The sequence below is a fragment of the Capricornis sumatraensis genome, chromosome 1 (genome assembly GCF_032405125.1).
Source record: "Capricornis sumatraensis isolate serow.1 chromosome 1, serow.2, whole genome shotgun sequence".
Lineage (NCBI taxonomy): Eukaryota > Metazoa > Chordata > Mammalia > Artiodactyla > Bovidae > Capricornis > Capricornis sumatraensis.
In genome coordinates this window covers 200,486,801-200,500,000 of record NC_091069.1, presented here as the reverse complement: position 1 = coordinate 200,500,000, position 13,200 = coordinate 200,486,801, and the positions used below count along the sequence as shown (strand labels likewise).

Genomic DNA, 13,200 nt, shown 5'->3' with positions numbered 1-13,200 from the left:
TCTGATTTTTATGGACTAGGAATATTTTTTTCTAAATGTTATTGCTTAACTACTCTCCCATTTCTTGAAAATATGAGCGAGCACTTCATTTTAAAGACATTTACCTCACACTGTAAGAAATGGCCAATCAGGTCAGCATTGGCACTCCTAAAGGATGGTAATTGTGGTCTAATGCAAGCTTATAACCCAATGCAAATTAAAAGAAGTCATTTTCTCCTACTCTGCAAAGAATCACCAGAATTATATAGGGGAAAACTTACTTGCCCACAAGGTACTTTTCAGACTTGTTTTGAATTTAAAACCATCACACTCCAAGACAACACCAACAGCACATTAGAAATTTGGAGTTTATAGCACAGAAATACACAGAAAAGCCAATGGTGCTTAGACATAGTAAAAGATTCTCAACTCATACACAGTAAAAGAAATGAAAATTTATTTTTACTGATTTTAAAAAGGCTATTATTTTGGAAAAGATTAAAAATTGGATAACATACTGGTTTGGTGAGAGTAAAGAAAAATAAGTCTTCTTATGCAAAGCTGATGGAAGTGTAGCTTGGCAGTATTTATTGAAATTTCAAATGTGCAAACTCTTAGATTCTAGTGTGAGAAATGTCTCCTACAGACCTGCCTGCATTCATTCAAAATGACATGTGCACAAGGTTATTAATTACGGCACTATTTCTAAGAACAAAACACTGGAAGCAATCCAAATCTTCATCAATGGAGAATATGCATCTTCCATATACTGAAATATTAGGCAGCGAATAAGATGGGGAAATATATGCTGATATAAAACAGCATCTAAGACTTATTTCTAAGTAAAAAAAATAAAGTTGCATAAAGAATATGTACTTCCATATTGCTTGCATTTATTAACTTAAAAAATAAGCAATGATTGCCCATTTAGAGGGAAATTGGCTGGCTGGAGGAGAGGGCTAGAAAGGAGTCATTTGCATACTATTTTATACCTCTGAAATTTTGAACTATATGAATATATTACCTATTCAGAAAAGTGAGAAACTTCAAATATATAATCCGAATGCAGTGAGTGGCCCACCTCACACTAGAGAGAGTCATGCTGTGTGGCAGTGAGCTGATGATTGACCCAAGGATGCCACTGTGGATGTTACTGTCATCAGGGTGCACTTAAGCGGAGGTCAAAAACCCATCATGGCCACCTACACTTCCCTCCAGCTTCAGCTAAGCCTTTGGCATTCTTTTTCATTTTTTGACATTCCTCCTTTGGCAGCCTGAATTAACTAATGGCAGTGCTACAACTGCGTGATGCCATTAATGGACATCCCCACACGTAAAGATCCTGTTCCCTGGATGTCACCTCTGAGAATTCTGCCTAAATTAATCACTTATTGATAGGAACCTGCTTTAGAATACACCCTCAGTATTCATGCCACTAATGCAGAAAGAAATATGTAATAACACAGTTTTAACATAGCCATGAGGATGACTCTCTATGGGAGCCAGAAATGCTGAGCAGGTCCATGGAGCCAACAACGGCTTCCTATACTCTAAGCTGATATGCATCTCTGGTGTTAAGAGATTATAATATTTTACTTACTTCTTTTGATTAAGTGGATATGCTTGATTGCTGCTTCCATAAGGCATGCACACAGTAGGGCATTTCCTTCATTTCTAACTTGAGATTTAGATCAGGGCTGAGCTACTTTATATTTCAGGTATCTTTTGTTTGGGCCATTGCTGAGTGAAGTTTTAAAGTTAAAAAAACAATTAAAATAACAACAATCATGTATACTATCATGTAAGAATTGAATCGCCAGTCTATGTCTGACGCAGGATACAGCATGCTTGGGGCTGGTGCATGGGGATGACCCACAGAGATGTTATGGGGAGGGAGGTGGGAGGAGGGGTTCATGTTTGGGAACACATGTAAGAATTAAAGATTTTAAAATTAAAAAAAAAAAGAAAGTGAAAAAAAAAATAAAATAAAAACAAAAGAACCAAGTGGTATGAGGTTACTAGCTTTCAACATTCACACCTTATGAAGGCATCAGAAGGTGTGAATGTTGGCCGTTACATTAGTTTTCATTTTTCACCATTATTTTTGGTATTTAAGAACATGTATTTGTTGTTTAGAATATTCATGCCAGTGCATAATTACCACCCTATCGCAAAGCCAGTACTATAGGAAACATCTCAAATAGAGTATACTAAAAACACACAGTATATGCACGTGCACACACACACACACACACACACAATGTTAATAAAACTACTGAGAATTCTTATTTATCAATATTCTAATTTTTTAAGCACTCAGATTAGGATAATCCCTTTATTAAAAAGATGTGCTTATCTCTATATGCATATGTATTGATACATTTCCTCCTGCTGCTGCTACTGCTGCTAAGTTGCTTCAGTCGTGTCTGACTCTGTGCGACCCCATAGATGGCAGCCCACCAGGCTCCTACGCCCATGGGATTTTCCAGGCAAGAGTACTGGAGTGGGTTGCCATTGCCTTTTCCGATATTTCCTCCTAAAGTAGTCAAAAACAATTATCAATAAGTCCTAGTATCAAAAAAAAAGAGAAAATCCCATAAATATAAATGAACATGCCAAGATATAAAAACAACCTTGCTGACTAACTTTAAGGGTGTATTATAAAAGCAATTTATCATTGTAGCAGTTTACGTAATTCTAATAACTCTTACTGCCTTTTGCTTAGTGATTAGTGTTGTACATACACGGGAAAAAAGGACACAGTAGAGGTACAAGTAACCAAAAGAAGAAAATGACCCTTAACTTTCCTGGGCATGAAAACCCTCTTTCCACTTCTTTTCTTTCAGACTAAGGCTTGCTGAGCCTGTCCTTTAACATAGTGTCATACACACACACACACAAACACGTCATCTAGCTGTTCTATCATAACTCTATCAGAGTCATGACTATTTCCTCACATTTACTAAGATTTGACACCTGGATTTTGGCTCCTCTTTGCTCTTTGTCCCAGAATCATCCTGAGTGACTTCAGATATTCAATATCCAGCTGTGAAAGTGACTCATCTAATATCATGCCTTCTCATTTTTTTTGAAACTCCTGAACTCTCATTGAGTAACCCAATCTCATGGAACTTCACCTCTCAAATCTTACACTCCAGGACTACTCTTTGACCAAACCTCCTAGGCTTTCAGCTCTTTCTCTCTTTTATCCTCAAGAGCCTTTCCTTTAACTGTCAGTCCCTGGACCATTACACCCCCTCTATTCTGTCCCTTCCTGCCCAGCTGAGAGCCATAGTCCACTATGATGACCATTCTGTCATCACTAATCACAATAATCCTGCCCTCTCATCCATTTTATCAAAACCTCAAGCCTTCAGTCAATGAAAATTTTTGGATGCTCAGAGACACATTGTTGAAAATCACATAACGTTGCAGTTTGCTGTCACTGTGAATTCATGGTCCCTCTTCTGAGGGAAGCCTCAAGTATTTAGTCTTTTGTCTAATTTGTCTCTGTTGTCTATCCAGTCTTTCTCAAATTCTCCCACTGCTTTCAATTCAATTAAAAAATATAGAAATTCTCTCAAATTACCCTCAATTCATGAAACCTCTTCTTCCTGTCCAGTAATATGATATAACCCAGAGACAGAGGACAGTCTTTGTTGTCTACATACACTAGAGTGATATAACAAAAATAAACATGTAGTTGACACTCCCATTCCCCACATTAATCCTTTTGGGAGACCTCCTGTTATTTACTGAATAATGTCCAAGATCTTGACAGGGTGCTCATTGCCTCCTGGCTACCTGCTAGCTCTTCTAGCTTTACTTCTCCTGTTTAGCCTTGGACTTTCCACCATGATGTGCTTAGTTGCTCAGGCATGTCTGACTCTTTGCTACCCAATGGACTATAGCCCTTCAGGCTCCTCTGTCCATGGGGATTCTCCAGGCAAGAACACTGGAGTGAGTGGCCGTGCCCTCCTCCAGAGGATCTTCCCAACCCAGGGGTCGAACCCAGGTCTCCTGCACGTAGGCAGATTCTTTACCATCTGAGCCACTAGGAAAGCCTTTTCTACCATCAGTTCAGTTCAGTCGCTCAGTCGTGTCCGACTCTTTGCGACCCCATGAATCACAGCACGCCAGGCCTCCCTGTCCACCATAACACTCCCTACGTTCCTGTTTTACCCCGGCGTTTTCTCTTTTTAGTTCCTTAGTTTCTCTCTTTAGTTCATTTAGTTCCTCTCTAGTTCCTTCATCCTCCCGACTGTTTCCCCCTAAAATCAATACTTGGATCATGGCAAATCAAATGGCTACCATAAGAAGAGTATAGTTATATTACAGATGTAGCTGAAGAAAGGATAAAGAACAATACTATTGGAATTGAAATCTTATACTTCCTTGTAGATCTTGTGGTAAGCATCATAGTGTTGACGAAGTAGTAACTACTCAATATCTTTTTTCACTAATTCCCAATCCTTCTTTTTTTTTTTTTTTTTTTTTTTTACATTGTTACTTTTCTATCCTAGAACTCACTTATTGCCTTTCATGCCAATTCCAATGTTCTCTGCCTGGTTTTTAAGACCATCCTGTATCTGGCTTTATTGCTTCACCCTTATTTTATAATAATGCCTTCCTCTGGCCTGCCCATCTCTTTGCTGTCCTTATTCAGTTTCATGCTTCTTTCCTCAAGTTCTCCATCCTACTGATAATGTTTATCTCAAATATCACACTCCGTTTCTGTCCCCTCTACCATTCCCAGTTTTCCATTCTGGTTCTTTTTTTTTTTCCAGGATCATTCAAACTTTTAAATTCACCCCACATCCTCTAAGCATTTCCATGAGTACTTTATGCATTCTCATCTTTTTATCCTTAATAAAGAATAATAATAGTTCTCAATTCACTGGGTTACTGTGAGAATTAGAAGTGTTAGTATAGGTGATGTACCTGCCAGAGTTCATGCTCATAGATGTGTATCACAAACTTCATCAAATGTTCTTATCCTAAACCTTTGTTCTACACGGCCATTGCACATCACGAACACTTGATAGATTTCTAATTTTCTTACAATTATAGAACTTCTGTCTAAAGCTTGAATCTGAGTTCCTTGAGAACCAAATCCCTGTCATATACTATGGTCTTACCACCACATCACCCAACAAGATAGAAAGTAGTAAGTAAGTAGTCACTTAACTTGTGGATGATTTTTTGGTAAATTGTATCCCACAAAATCAGTGATTAATTACTAATAGATTAGTAGCATAACTTGAAACATCATCAGCAGCATAGCCTAAAACAAATTCTCCAGAAGTTATTTCTTTCTGGATATAAAATATACATTGGTAGCATTCAAGTATGTATGAATCCAATGTTCTTGGTATTCATAACAATTCATTCAATAGGGAAACCATACTGAGACCATGTAATGAAAATTTGTTTCCCTTTCTGTATTACACCCTGCCTGTCTATATCCTATTCTCTGATAGAATCGTCTCTCAGGTGGAAAGAAAGTTCTTCTCTATTTTAGTGACTCTCAAATGAGGCAACAAAATAGGTGAACTAGGTGATTAAATAAAAGTTTTGTTTCCTAATTTTCTTCTAGATAATCTGAATCAAAAGAGTAACCACAACCTTACTCTGTGCTACATTCCTGTGAACAAATTTAAGTGAATCTCATATGCTTAGTACATGCAGAGTCTATTTAAACATCACACTGTGTTGTGTATGAAGTCTGGAAAGGAGTAGGGGAAAGAAAATATTGCTGTTTTCAACTGTATCTAGCTTGGGAAGCCTTGCAAAAAATTTAGAAAGTTAGATAGTGAGAGAAATGTTGGGCAATATTACCCAATATTTGGATAAGAATAATTTGTTTTTAATGTGTGTGAGCCTCAACATGGAATCATCAAGTTGAATTACAATTTAGGGTTGTGCAAGGTTTCAGTGAGTGAGTTGGTTGAGTTTTTATTTACAACAGTGTAAGCAGAATTAACTGCATTTAAAAATACACTAACATTTACTGAAATTTGAAACAAACCCCTAACAACAACTCATAAACTATGGAAATGATCCTGTTCACTAAAGAGATCTTGCTCAGCTTCCTATGGATTAATAATTATTTTTTGTGAGATAATCACTAATGGGATTAATTTAGAGAAACATTCTAACCAACCACTGACTGGTGTTTAGTATCAACCTATTTTATTAGTGTTAATAGAAAAGTAGTCATTAAGTTCATTTGCTTTTTCAGTGAATATGAGAAGATTGTTTTAAATATTAATTTCCAAAGAATAAATTTTCAAGACAATATTTACCTTTTTAATTGATGCTTTATAACAGCTTTAGAATGTTTAGATATTATTTCTCTTAATTCCCTTTTAAAAAGCACACATGGGTTAACATCAATTGTAGGTAATTGTGAAAAAGAAAGATTGTCTATGCTAGCAGTTCTCAACTGTTTTTAACTATTCTAGGTACTTAAAAATACCACTGCCCCAAGCACAATCATGGTCTGAACCCCAGACAGTTGTATCTCAGGCTCTCTGAGAGTGAGTTTGGGCACCCCATACAAGTATATTTAATATCACTTCTAGGTGATTGAAATTATGTCAGGAATTTCCAAAGTTTATAATATTTCTATATGAAATGTGATTCTTCTTTCATTCACAAATGTGATATAGATTATATTGTAGTCTTATTTATAGAAAAATTTTCCCAGTCACCTCTCTCCCTGACACTCTACCACAATGGGAAAACCTCCTTGAGGGCAGGGTCTAAGTTTTAAATATATTTGTATCCCCTGCATCTAGTGCTATGTCAGGCTGAAACAGCCAGTGAATGTTAGGGGTGTTAACATACCTTTTTCTTACAATGACAAATCTTGCTCTTGTAGAGATTATTTTTATTTCATTAGTGCTTACTTATAGAGATATATCTAATTTTTTTATTTTACTTTGGCGATTAACAGAGGCATTTGTTTTGTATTTTCCTGCTTTGTAAATTTACTAGCACTTAAAACATATTTTTATCATTAATTAATTATATGATGCCTCCGGATAGAACAAAGATGGCAACAATCACGATAGAAACTGAAATGTTCAATTCTGATCTTACCAGACAGAGTTCAAATCACTTTATATGTAAGAACTAAGAACAAAATGAACTGCTTCTAGCATGACAATTTGAGCATTTAAGTGAAAGTTTGTCAGAAGCGGTTAATAGTTCAAAATAGTGTTTGATTTAATTATTTCTTCTAAAAAGGTATAAAATAAAGTAAAAAGCAGTGAATTATTTTGTTCCCTTGCTTTGATTAAATATAGTTTTTAACAGAAACTATGAAATTTTAATGTTAATTAAAGGAAAAAAGGATATGGGTTAAAATGATGATAAACTACTGAACTGGAGAAAATCCTTTGGGGCATTAAAGTTTTAAGTTGAATACTTACTGTACAAAGAAATAAAATGACAACCTGAACACGCATTTTGAGCTCATCATGTTTTCCAACAAGCAGTCTGTGTGAAAGCATCTTGTGATTAGTCTTTAGTTCTTACCATTCCTGCTTAATAGTGTTTTAAGAGGTTTAGAAAGTTGCTCAAAGTCACAGAGCAAGTGGGTACCAGAAGCAGCATTAAATAGATAATCTGACTCCAAATACAGTACTCTAACAGCTCTGGACCCTCGTGGCCACTTAAGGTTATGTGAGCTAGATATCTGCAAGTGCTTACTGCCTAGACCATGGCAGGCATTTGCAAACCTACCAGTGTGTGGCATAAATCTCTGCTACTTGAGTGATCCCTGGACCAGAGACATGGACATCATTTGGAGCTCATTTGAAATGAGGAATCTGGATGTCCCATCACAGACCCCCACATGTCAGAATCTGCTTTTTTAAAGAAATAATACTCCTATACAACTTTTATAAACCGTTAAGAATGAAAAGCAAGAAAGTAAAGATATTCAGATATGAAATTAGGACACAGGAATTTGATCTCAGCCCTAGCAGGAGTGTAAGAAATGAATACTGAATCCCTTTGCAGATCCACAGATGGGTAAAAAGACAGCTAGCTCCAGGGCACTCCATGAATTTGGTGAACTCTCGATTTCTTGGTTATGTTGACTAGGAACTATCTGTGTTAGAATCCATTTAAATTAAGCTTTCTGGGATGTCCACATTTTCATGCCCTAGAGATTTGCTACAGAATTATTCTCAGAGCAATTATAGGTGAGGCGGACCTATAATGAGATATCTTGGCTACTTCATTAAATAAGCCCCTTTGGATGGGCTCCAAAATGGACCTGCCTCATACCAAATTCCATTACACTGGAAGTAATCTCATAAGAAGGCCCTGGTGTGGGTTCAATTGTCCTGGATACTTAATGTTTACCATAAAGGAAATGTGTTCTAGAAGAGTGATTCTCAAAAACTGGTTCTCAGACCAGTACTTTATTGATCTAAGTTAGGGCAATGAAAAAAAAAAAAGACAATTTAGTCAACTTTTCATGAAGTTGAATTATAATCTATTTTAAAAATACCCTTCATTCTGAGAGTATGCTCTATTTTGAGAGTATGCCCTTTCTATTTTCTTTTTTGGTGTTAAACTGCTCCATATTTTAATGAAATAATGGAATTTTAATGAAATAATATAATGATAGCTATTTTTGTGATATTCTTGCACAGTACAAATACGAGGTCAATCCTTTCACCTCTCCAACTTAAAAAAAAAAAGAATTAAGGTCCTTGAAATCCCAAATTCCACACAATTGTTAGAGAAAAATGCTTAAAAGGAAATTCTTTCCTATGAAATACAGTGCAGTTCAGTCGCTCAGTCATGTCCAACTCCTGTGACCCCATAAACTGCAGCATGCCAGGTTTCCCTGTCCATCACCAACTCCCAGGGTTTGCTCAGACTCATGTCTATTGAGTCGGTGATGCCATCCAACCATCTCATCCTCTGTCGTCCCCTTCTCCTCCTGCCTTCAATCTTTCCCAACATCAGGGTCTTTCCAACGAGTCAGTTCTTCACATCAGGTGGCCAAAGTATTGGAGTGGGTAGCCTATCCCTTCTCCAGCAGATCTTCCTGACCCAGGAATCGAACCAAGGTCTTCTGCATTGCAGGCAGATTCTTTACCAACTGAACTACTCAGAGAAGCCCTCCTATGAAATGAGCAAGGGGCATAAAGCATTTTAAGTCGGAGACCAAACTGTGAAGTTTTCATTTTAGGGCAAATTTGTGCAGTGTCAGCATCTCAGAGAGTGCAATTCTCATCTCATCTCCTTGAATTGCTATGTGTACCAGGACCATTTGGGATCTCTTAAAATCCAGACCCTGATTCTGCAGGTCTGGCACAAAGTTCTGTATTTCTCACAAACCCTCACTTAGGGTAGCAAGGGCATAGCGGTTAAGGTGGTGAGCTCTGCACCAGATCGCCTTGGTTTAGTCCCTGGCACTACCACTTCTAGCTGTTGATCCTTGAGCAGGTGATTTAACCTTTCTATCCCTTAGTTTTCTCATTACCATAAAAGAATAATAGTTTCATCTCATATGCTTATTGTGAGAATAAAATGTAACATTGAATGTAAATATTCCCAGGATGTAAAATATAATACCTGACACATAGAAAGAGCTCCATAAATGTGAGTTATTACTCTAACTTCACAGAACAGTGACTGGAGCACCAAGATATTAAGAAAAAAAGCACCTTAAGGAGTTCCTGCATGATGAAATCAGGATTGAAAATTCCATTAGGTGAGGGAGGTTGTGCTCTATGTTCTTTGGCTGGTTCAGTGGGATTGTTTGAAGCTGCATCTCTTGAAGGGTGTGTATAGGTCTGTTCTACTTCAAAAGGTGGAAGCCTCTGAGTTACTAAGATCCTATGAGTAAGGCTGAAATGATGGCATTGTTTAGGTTGCATGCCACAAAATTATTAGACTTCATAATTTGAGTGCTTTTCTTATAAATGAAAAAAATGTGATTAGTACATTCCCAGATCTTTAAGTTTTCCTATTAGCAAAACCCCTACGGTGTTTGCTAATAAAAAGTTCAACTAGAATGTTTATGAATTAATCTCTTCTAAATTTACCAGGAAGTTCACTGGATGGTTATATAGCATCACCAACTCAATGGACATGAATTTTAGCAAACTCCAGGAGACAGTGAAGGAAAGGAAAGCCTGGCGTGCTGCAGGCTGTGTGCTGTGCTTAGTGCCGCAGTCTATGGGGTCACAAAGAGTCAGACATGACTTAGCAACTGAACAACAAGCAATTTATTGGAAATAGTGTGTATTGCCTAATGTGCCTCATTGGCCTATGAGGCCAATGTCTTTATTTTTTAATAGAATCTGTAACATTTTAATAGAGGGGGAATTTATATAGTTGTTCTTTAAAAATTATAGGTAATAGCATCTAGGCATAAAACTGTGATTTCACATGAATGTATGTTTTTTATCTTTCAGTTTATACCTTTTGCCCATCTGGTATGTTTTCTGCTGTTATTTCAAACACAGGAGCAAATATGACTGATTTTAGCAAAGATTGAGAGCTAGTCACAGAATTAGTTTCATCAAGCACATTTAAATAAATGCCTCCTATGTTCTGAAATCCTGAAAGATTAAAGTTGGCTGCTTTTTGGAAGCTAAACTGTTATCTTCTGAATCACTGCATATCATTTTATCTTATTCATTATAAAATACCATGAATTTACTTGTCTAGTTACCACGTTATAAAAACAAAAGGAGTTAAGATTTTGTCAAAAGCACAGGGAAACTAACATAGAAGTAGAACATTCCTAATGGATTTATTAGATGAGTTAGAAATTATTGTGTCTATTAATAGCCACAAATTTCTAGTGCCTTTCCCTAGTTTTCAGTTTTTCTTCTCATGGTCATACCTTAAACCACAAGCAGCCTTCTGTGTATTTCTACAGCCTGACTCTGTACCTGTACCACTCAGATGCCAATCATTTTGTATACCTCACAGTGCCCTCCCCGCCCATATAATAATCACAGGAGAGTTGCTAGTTATCCTTCAACAGCCATGTCCAGTCTCCCCTTCTTTATCAGTAATAGGACCCCTGAATGTTAGGGCCATTGGGAATCAAAACTGTATTTTTCAGCATTTCTTGTAGGTCTGTGCAGCCACATGACCAAATTTGTGTCAATATAAAAAAATGGAAATGGTGTGTGCAACTTCCCTTGAAGTGTGCTTAGAAGGACACAATGTGACTCTTTCCTTCCTTTTGCCCTTTCCTGGCTGGTTAGAAGGTGGGCATGATAAAACCAACAGGAGCTGTCATTTTGGATCCTGAGGTCACAGCCACATCTTTAGGAACAAAATAGAATCTGGTACCTGATGATCCTACTGTACCAGTCCTTGACTACCTAACATTTATGTGAAAATAAACAACAACTCTCTTGCTTTTGACACAGGTAATTTGGGTTTTTGTTATTTGCAGCCAAACCTAATTCTAACTTCACACACTGAAATATTCATTGATGCATCTATCTTTTAGGTGTGATCCTTATCATTATGCCTTGGTCTCTGTCATTCATCCTATCTTAGTCATGGTAGGACCTAAGGAAAAGCAACAGATGCATTAAGTAATACCTGAGAATACTCAGTATGGAAGCAATTAAATTCAATAGGAGTTAAATTCAGGCGAGGAGAGTTAAAAAGGTTAAATATCTTTTCTATTCCTAGTAACTTTGGTTTATTAAGAGACATTCTAGGTAAGATTTCAAAAGTTAACTCCCAGGATAATTAGACAAAAGCTAGGCCAGATGTCTAAGCTAAGTTTTGGTCTCAAAATAATTACCTTTGTTAATTACCAGTAATTAGTGTCAGCATCCAACACTTTCCTAAAAACCCTTGAGAGAGCGGGAGGTTGGGGGGCAGTAAGAGAGAGGGAAAGACAGACAGAGAATGTGCACAACAGAGTCAAAACACTTAAGCATATTCCAGAACAATTACACATTTCGGGGTCATTAAAACCGAATTCGAATTTTACAATTTTGAACACTGGGATTTATGGAAAAAATCGATATTTTCTTCCAGTTAATGCAAATACCTTTTGCTTCTCTAACTAGACTTAATTTGAAGTTTATGTTCTTTCTTATTCTATGCCTTTTGTCCCCCATTGCCAAAATAATTCTTTTCCTCTATCTGGAAAGGATAAAATTACACCTTTAAACCTGCAATAATAGAATTACACCTTTAACCCTGTCCTTCCCCCCCCAAAATTTTCAGCTGAAAATAGTCCTAGCAGAAGTGCCCATGATTCTTCCTGGAGTCTACACTTAGCTTCCTTTCCACAGTCAATAGCTTCTGGTCTTTAGCTCAAAGAACAGCAGAAGGTTCTCAGTGCTTTGAAAATAATTTGGGGCACTTTTTACACAGTTCAGAAGTTTACAAAGTGCACCACTCTTGACTTGTGTAAATGACCCTTAATAAGGACAGAAGTATCTATAGATGCATCTGTTTGTATGCTACCTCATCACTTCATGTCTCTTTGGGCCTTCTTTTTTTTGCGCCTAGGGTTTGGTTTTCAATATTTAGGGACACATTTTCTTCTATTGTTCATTAATAACTCACTGTAGATGTAGTCATTTTTAACCTGTGACTAAGACTGGAAGTAACACTTTACTCTTTAAATCTTCATCACAAAATCTCACATTTGACTCCTGCACATGGCCCTGGTTCCATGGTGGAAGAGTCATGCCTTAATACCATTTCCATTTAACTATTTACTGGTTTGTCTGCCTCATAGACTGTTAGAGGGAAGCTACCATGTCTTAACTCATTTTTGATATCTCCAGTGGCCACCAGACATATATAAAATGCATTGAAATTTTTTTTAAATATGCAGTCACCAATATTGCCAAGCCAATAGGAGTTCTAGCTGCATACTTTGGTCCTTTTATAAGTTCAGTGAGTCACGAGATGGTGCATTTCTTCCTGTGACCTTTTTTTGTGTTTTATTCTTACATCTATTAGCCCATGGGCTAAATCTTTATGCCAAAATATTGATCAACTTACCTGCTTACAGAGAGAAAAATAATTATTCATAAAGCTCACTAGGAGGGGAAGGGAAGTTTGATGGTAAGGTGAAATGGTGTTATTTTGTTTTCAATCAGTATTACGCATAAATTATCAGCCCATGCTAAAAGTAAGATGGTTATGTTTAATCATGAAGACTACATATCAAAAGGGGATAATATATATCCTCATTAACTG

The 13,200-nt window shown here is 36.8% G+C and overlaps 1 protein-coding gene across 1 annotated transcript in view; it reads right to left on the bottom strand.

The window, feature by feature from the left end:
* SPATA16 (spermatogenesis associated 16) overlaps window positions 1-13,200 on the bottom strand; it is a 382,020-nt gene that overhangs the window by 237,239 nt on the left and 131,581 nt on the right.